The sequence below is a fragment of the Psammomys obesus genome, unplaced genomic scaffold (genome assembly GCF_907164565.1).
Source record: "Psammomys obesus unplaced genomic scaffold, mPsaObe1.curated_primary_1811, whole genome shotgun sequence".
NCBI lineage: Eukaryota > Metazoa > Chordata > Mammalia > Rodentia > Muridae > Psammomys > Psammomys obesus.
In genome coordinates, this window is record NW_026596051.1 from 32,937,769 (window position 1) to 32,945,002 (window position 7,234).

Consider the following 7,234-nt stretch of genomic DNA (forward strand, 5'->3'; position numbering starts at 1 on the left):
CCCCCCCCCCCCGGTTTCAATCTGGACATTGCATTGTGATATTTATTCTAAGCATCACCTGTTGCAATTTTGTGTAAACATGCCAAAATAAAGCAACTAGCCACAATGTTGAGCAAGGGAAAGGAAGCAGGAAGAGAGGGAGGAGCCAAAAAACAGAGGGGGAAGAGAGCCTAGCAGGTGAGAGGTCTTGGAAGGCCATAGAGAGATGGACTGGAACTAAGATTTCACAAAAATCAAGTATAATGGGTGAATCTAAATGTTAGGAAACTATGACGTCTTGGAGGATTAGGATTAGAACACAATTGCCCAGCATTGTGTTCTAAGTTAACTAAATAAATAATAGTTTCTGTGTGGTGATTTGGTTATATAGCTGTTTAGGACTAACAGCAGATTTACTAAAAGATATATCAATAGTAAATATTAATCACCACTTACAACAGTATATACTGCTTCTATTTTCTTAATTGTTTTCCTTTTAAAATGTTTATTCAGATTTTGACTCTTTATGGTATATATATTTCCAGGATTAAGTAGGATATAATTTATTGCTTTTACAGTCGATTAGCCAACTTGACTTATCTACTTAATTGCAATCATACATCAACTTTAATGCCCAGCACATGTGTATTTACATATGTTTGCTTCTAGCCTACCTATAACTTCTCCTTGACCCATTTCATTGTTGCTAACCATCATCAGGCTGCTGGTGCTTTCACAGGCATTGAGGACACCCTTTTATCTGTCACTGTTGTTTAATTTTTTTCTACCTTAGAACGATCTTAGTATTTTACCTCTAGAAATGCAATCATTTTATCAAGATTTGAGAAAGTCTCACAGAGATTGGGAGGTACTTAATTAGAATTTTTGCTTTGTGTATTTTAAATGTCTTGCTTTATAAAACTGTGCCTTTCCTTCCAGGGACATTGTATGTGTCTGAAATCAGTCAGACTTTTTGTCATGATATACTTGGTAGTTAAAAACACAGTGATAACTGAATGAAATTTGGCTTTTGATACAATGGAATAAACAGTGGCCCCATACATAACCTTAAAAATGCAATTGTCTGGCAATAGCAACCTGCAACATTTACTTTTAATAAGGTGGAAAAATAAAATTATGAACACATTAAAACTAAAACAGTTGTTTTTCTGAGATGTAGTTTCCTGGGTTCCAAATTCAATCACCACAAGGTTGTTCTTCTGTTATGTGTGCAATGATGAGGCACAGCTAAATTTTAATTCACATTTTAAAATCCATTAGTTCTCCAAACAAAAACAGTATGTGTCATTCTTGAATTTATTTGTTGACAACTCATGCTTTTATTACATAATTAATTTAAAGTAAATGAAACAGTATGCATCACTTGTTAAATGGAAAAAGTAAAAATTTGTCTTTATATAGAATGGGTATTATTAACAATTATATTAGCATCTTCATAATGTTTGTAATAATATATGAGTCACAAACTACTTTTATCTTAAGCCAGTTATTGTGCCCACAGAAAGTGATAAAAAGATAGAAAAATAATCATAAAGAGCTCAAGAAGGTAAATGTGAGAGGGATGTGTGTTTTGAAAGAAAAGCGAGTGTCAATTCTTCCCCAGGCCATACATTAAGATGTTTCTCTCCTGTTCCCATTTGTAATTAAGCGTACAGTGTTTTTCTGCCCTATTCCTGCCTCTCTTTTGCTTTTGCTCAAGATCTCCTACCAAGGCAAGACTTCTTAGAGAGATGGAAAGATGCTGAGGAACATGGCAATCAAGTCTCAGCTGTCGTTTATCACCCTGGCTATTTTTCTTTCTGACTGTGAAATTATTGATCTAAAAAGAACAATAACTTTGGGTAATTTGAATTCCTATCTAGTGACTTAATTTGAGTAGCAGTGTTAATATTTTATAAGGAAATCAGCATTTTTCTTTTAAATATCTACTTTAAAAGCTTTATTGTACCGTATCATGGATTTATGATATCTTGAGGCATAGATGCTTTCTGTTGGAACACTGTTCACATTCTTGCACAAGTCAAATGGCTAATGGGATTCAGGTTAAAGAACTTTCTGTGGTATTGGGTATCACTATTGATATGTAGTGAATTAAAAAACATGATTCAGAGATATAACTGTCTTAAAACCCATCTGTAATTGTAAAGCTTTTCCAATTTTTCTGTATTAGGTCCTAAAGAACTCTCACCTAGAGATTTTAAGCTTCATACAGATATTTCGGTAAGCATCCTTCAAATTTGAATTTTGTATCTCATAGAATTTGAGGTTCAACTCAAGAAAAATAATGAGAAAACCTACGGAAAGATAAGCTAGAAATAATATGATAGATTATTGTTACTCCATGATTTAATATTTTATCTTCCTACATATTCAAGCAGCTAGCAGGTTCTGTGCTTCAACCGAGGAGAAAAATCTTGAGTCAGTAAAGCTTGCAAGATACAAGATATCCTGGCATTTAGCTCTGAGTGAGTCAGCATTTAAACATGGTGGTGGAAAGACAGAGAGAAAAATAGAGAGTACTTACTTCAATCTAGAGAATAATTCCTGAAGCAAAGAAGTTGCTAGGGTACCATGGTGAAACATTTGTACCAGTTTGAGAATATGGTATAAGATTTGGAAGTATTCATGGCTCAAGCAAATACTCCAATTTTACACTCAAAAGTAGCACAGAATTTCAGCAATGGAAGACTGAAGATGACTAGGGGAAGGGAATAGGGGTAAAGAGGGAGGGACTGTGGAACTGGGAAGAGTTGAGGAAGGGGGCTTCAGTGGAGATATGCAATAAGTAAATTATAAAAAAATAATGATGATAATAAAGAAAATGACAAGATGGTCTTTATCCAGAGCCATTGTGAGTTAATGGCTGGGGCAGCCACAAGGATACCTGAGGTTATTTCTGCCAAAATATTGTGAAAATTAATGGAAACACATTGTTTATGTTGTTGAGGAGTTTGCATGTCTTTGAATGTCTGTAGATTGCATTTTTTATTTATTTTATTTTTTTTAATTCTTTATTAATTTCACTTTGTATCCCCCCTGTGGTTTCCTCCCTTCTCCCATCCAATCTCTCCCTTCCTCCACCCTCTGCATGCATGCCCCTCCCCAAGTCCACTGATAGGGGAGGTCTTCTTTTCCTTCCTTCTGATCCTAGTCAATTAGGTCTCATCAGGAGTGGCTGCAGTGTCTTCTTCTGTGGCCTGGTAATGCTGCTTCCCCCTCAGGAGGAGGTAATTAAAGAGCAGGTCAATCAGTTCATGTCAGAGACAGTCCATGTTCCTATTACAATGGAACCCACTTGGATACTGACCTGCTACGTGATACATCTGTGCAGGGGTCTTGGTTTATCTCCATGCGTAGTCCTTGGTTGGAGTATCAGTCTCAGGAAAGACCCCTGTGCTCAGATTTTCTGGTTCTGTTGCTCTCCTTGTGGAGTTCCTGTCCTCTCCAGATCTTACTGTTTACCACTTCTTTCATAAGATTCCCTGAACTCTGCCCAAAGGTTGCCCATAAGTCTCATCATCTGCATTGATAGTCTGAAGGGCAGAGCATTTCAGAGGTCCTCTGTGTCAGGCTCCTGACTTGTTCCCTCTTTTCTCCTTCTTCTGATGTCCATCCTCTTTGCCTTTCTAGATAAGAATTGAGCATTTTAGCAAGAGTCCTCCCTCTTGATTAGTTTCTTTAGGTGTACAGATTTTAGTAGGTTTATCCCATATTATATGTCTATATGAGTGAGTATATACTCACTCATATAGACATATAAGATCACATTTTTTCTCCCTTCATTTTGATTACAAAACTTTTCCATATTCTAAGATTTTGAGTTTTTCCCCAGTTACTCACCTCTTCATTTAGCCATCACAGCACTTGAGAATATATTTATCTGGAGAATAATTTGACTCCATCCATTGAGTTAAAGGTCCAGGACTATAATAATTTTTGCCATCTTTAAGAATTTAGTTATACAAGGTGTGTGGGTGGCAGAGATCTGCTGGAAAAATCTAGTGCTTTGAATTCATAAGCAATAGCTCAAAATGGAAATCATGAAATTTGCAGGCAATGGTGGAATCTAGAAAAGATCATCCTTAGTTAGGTATCCCAGAAGCAGAAAGACACATGGTATATACTCACTTATTAAGTTGATATTAGACATATAATATAGGATAAACATACTAAAATCTGTTCACCTTAAGAAGCTAATCAGGAAGGAGAACCCTGGGTAAGATGCTCAATCTGCTTTCAGAAAGGCAAATGGGATGGACATGGGAAGAGAGAGAAAACAGGAAATAGGACAGGAGCCTACCACAGAGGGCCTCTGAAAGACTCTACTCAGCAGGGTATCAAAGCAGATGCTGAGGCTCATAACCAAACTTTGGGCAGATTGCAGGGAATCTTATGAAAAAAGGGGGTGATAGAAAGACCTGGAGGGGACAGGAGATCCACAAGGAAAACAACAGATCCAAGAAATCTGGGCACAGGGGTCTTTTCCGAAAGTGATACTCCAACCAAGGACCATGCATGGAGATAACCCATAGAACCCATGCACAGATGTAGCCCATGGCAGCTCAGCATCCAAGTGGGATCCCTAGTAATGAGAACAGGGTCTGTCTCTGACATGAACTCAGTAGCTGGCTCTTTGATCACCTCCACCTAAGGGAGGAATAGCCTTGACAGGCCACAGAGGAGGACAATGCAACTAGTCCCAATGACACCTGATAATCTAGGATCAGATGGAGGGGGCAGAGGACCTCCCCTATCAATAGATTTGGAGAGGGGCATGGGAGGAGATGAGAGAGGGTGGGATTGGGAGGGAATGAGGGAGGGAGCTACAGCTGGGATACAAACTAATAAACTGTAATTAATATAAAAATAAAATAAGAAAAAGAATTTGTCAAGCCCTTCTGAATGAGCATTAACCTTCTTCCCCAGGGCCCTCCTTGTTTAGCTTCTTTAGGGTCTAGATTTTAGTATGTTAATCCTATATTATATGGCTAATATCCACTTACAAGTGAGTATATACCATGTATATCTTTCTGTTTTTGGGTTACTGCACACAGAATGATCTTTTCTAGTTCCATCCATTTATCTGCAAATTTCATAATTTCATTGTTTTTAATTACTGAGTAGTATTTTCTTGTGTAAATATAGGACAATTTATGTGTCCATTCTTCAATCAAGGGACATCTAGGCTATTTCCAGATTCTGGCTATTACAAATAAAGCTGCTAAGATTATAGTTGAACAAATGTTCTTGTATGGTTGAACATCTTTTGGATATAGGCCTAGGAGAGGTATAGCTGGATCTTGAGGTAGCACTATTCCTAATTTTCTGAGAAAGTGCCAGATTAATTTCCAAAGTGGTTGCACAAATTTACATTTGTACCAGCAATGGAGGCGGGTTCCCCTTTCTTTACATCCTTTCCAGCCTGTGTTGTCACTTGAGTTTTTTATTTTAGCCATTCTGATGTGTATAAGGTGAAATCTCAGAGTCATTTTGATTTGCATTTCCCTGATGACTAATGATATGGAGCATTTTTTGAGTGTTTCTTTGTCATTCAATACTAGAAGTTGGAGAAGACTGGGAAGAGGAGAGGTGCTTACCACAAATGGCCTCTGATAGACTCCACCAGCAAGGTATCAAAGCAGATGCTGAGATTCATAGCCAAGCTTTGGGCAGAGTTCAAGGAATCTTATGGAAAAACGGGGAAATAGAAAGACCTGAAGGGGCAGGAGCTCCACAAGGAGACCAACACAGCCAAAAAATTTGGGGCCCAGGGGGGCCCAGGGGGGCCTGCAGAGACTGATGCTCCAACCAAGAACCATGCATGCAGAGGACCCAGACCCCCTGCTCAGATGTAGCCCATAGGCAACTGTGTCTTCAAGTAGGTTCCCCAGTAAGGAGAGCAGGGCTATCTCTGACATGGACTCAGTGGCCAGCTCTTTGATCACCTTCCCCTTGGTGGGGAGGGAGGTATGCAGCTTTGCCAGGCCACAGAAGAAGAAGATGCAGCAAATACTGAGGAGACCTGATAGGCTAGGGTCAGATAGTAGGGGAAGAGGACCTCCCTTGTCAGTGATCTAGGGGAGGGGCATAGGGGGTGAAGAGGGAGGCAGGGTGTGACTGGGAGGAAATGATGGAGGGAGCTGAAACTGGGACACAAAGTGAATAAATTGTAAAAGTTAATAAATAAATAAAAATTAAAAAAATAATTTGTCAAACAGGATTATTTTTGGATCAAAAGTTTCATGGGGGGGGGTTTCCCCTCCCTCCACTAGTCCTTCCTGGTGAGGAGGTCGTCACCCAATCTTCATGTGTGTTCCTCTCCTCCATTAGGAGTCTTAACTAGAGTCACACCCATGTCTTCCCTAGAGCCCATCTTGCAGCAGGCCTCCAGCTTAACAGAGTTGCCCCCTCACTTATCAGTTTCCCTTCTTGTTCAAAAATTACCCTGCCTACAGGAAGTGCAGGGATGAAGGGGAAACAAAGATTCAGGGAATTCCAACCAATGATTGGTCCAACCTGAGACCCATCCCACATTAGAGAGCCAACGCCTGATACTATTGATGATGCTCTGCTGTGCTTGCAGAGAGGAGTCTAACTTGACTGTCCTCTCGGAGGCTCCAGCAAGCAGTGGATGCTGGGACTTGCAGCCAAGCATGGGGCAGAGAAGTGTGGGTTCAGTGGAAGTGTTGGGAGAACCTCCCAGAAAGACCAGCAGAGACAACTAACTCAGACACATGGGGCCTTACAGAGACTGGGACATAAACTAGGGAGAGACTTTGTGTTGTGTTAAAGGCTTTAAAAAACGACAACAACAAAAAATGAACAAAATCAATAAACTAATGTTTACAAAAAATGTTGGCAGAGGGAGTGCATGGCTGAAGGGTGCTTTGGTCTTCGTATGAGGCACCTGGCGAGTGGACAGGGGAAGCTGTTCCTAACACGGACTCTCTTGCCAGCTTTTGGATAAATTTCCCCTGCCAGTGTTCCCCTTGTTGGCCTCGGGATGAGGATATGCTCAGTCCTGTTGTGCCTTGATGTGCTGGGAAGGGTTGATTCCAGGGAGCGGAAGGGGATGGACTCCCCTTTTCTTGGGGGAAAAAAGAAAGGGAAGGGAGAAGGAGGGAAAATGGGGGAGGAATGGGAGGAGAGGTAGGAGGGGGCACCCTTAGATTGTAAAGTAAAAAACTGAAATTAAAAAAAAAAAAGAAATTGTCAAGGAGCACAGGCCATGGTA

At 40.0% G+C, this 7,234-nt stretch overlaps 1 long non-coding RNA gene across 1 annotated transcript in view; it reads left to right on the top strand.

The window, feature by feature from the left end:
• The window catches only part of LOC129689063 (uncharacterized), a 6,987-nt gene extending 963 nt beyond the window's left edge, over nt 1-6,024 (top strand). The window contains exons 2-3 of the long non-coding RNA XR_008722030.1: nt 2,171-2,220; nt 5,562-6,024. This is a non-coding gene — a long non-coding RNA (uncharacterized LOC129689063). The remainder of the gene's footprint in view (nt 1-2,170; nt 2,221-5,561) is intronic.
• Nucleotides 6,025-7,234: the final 1,210 nt, after the last annotated feature.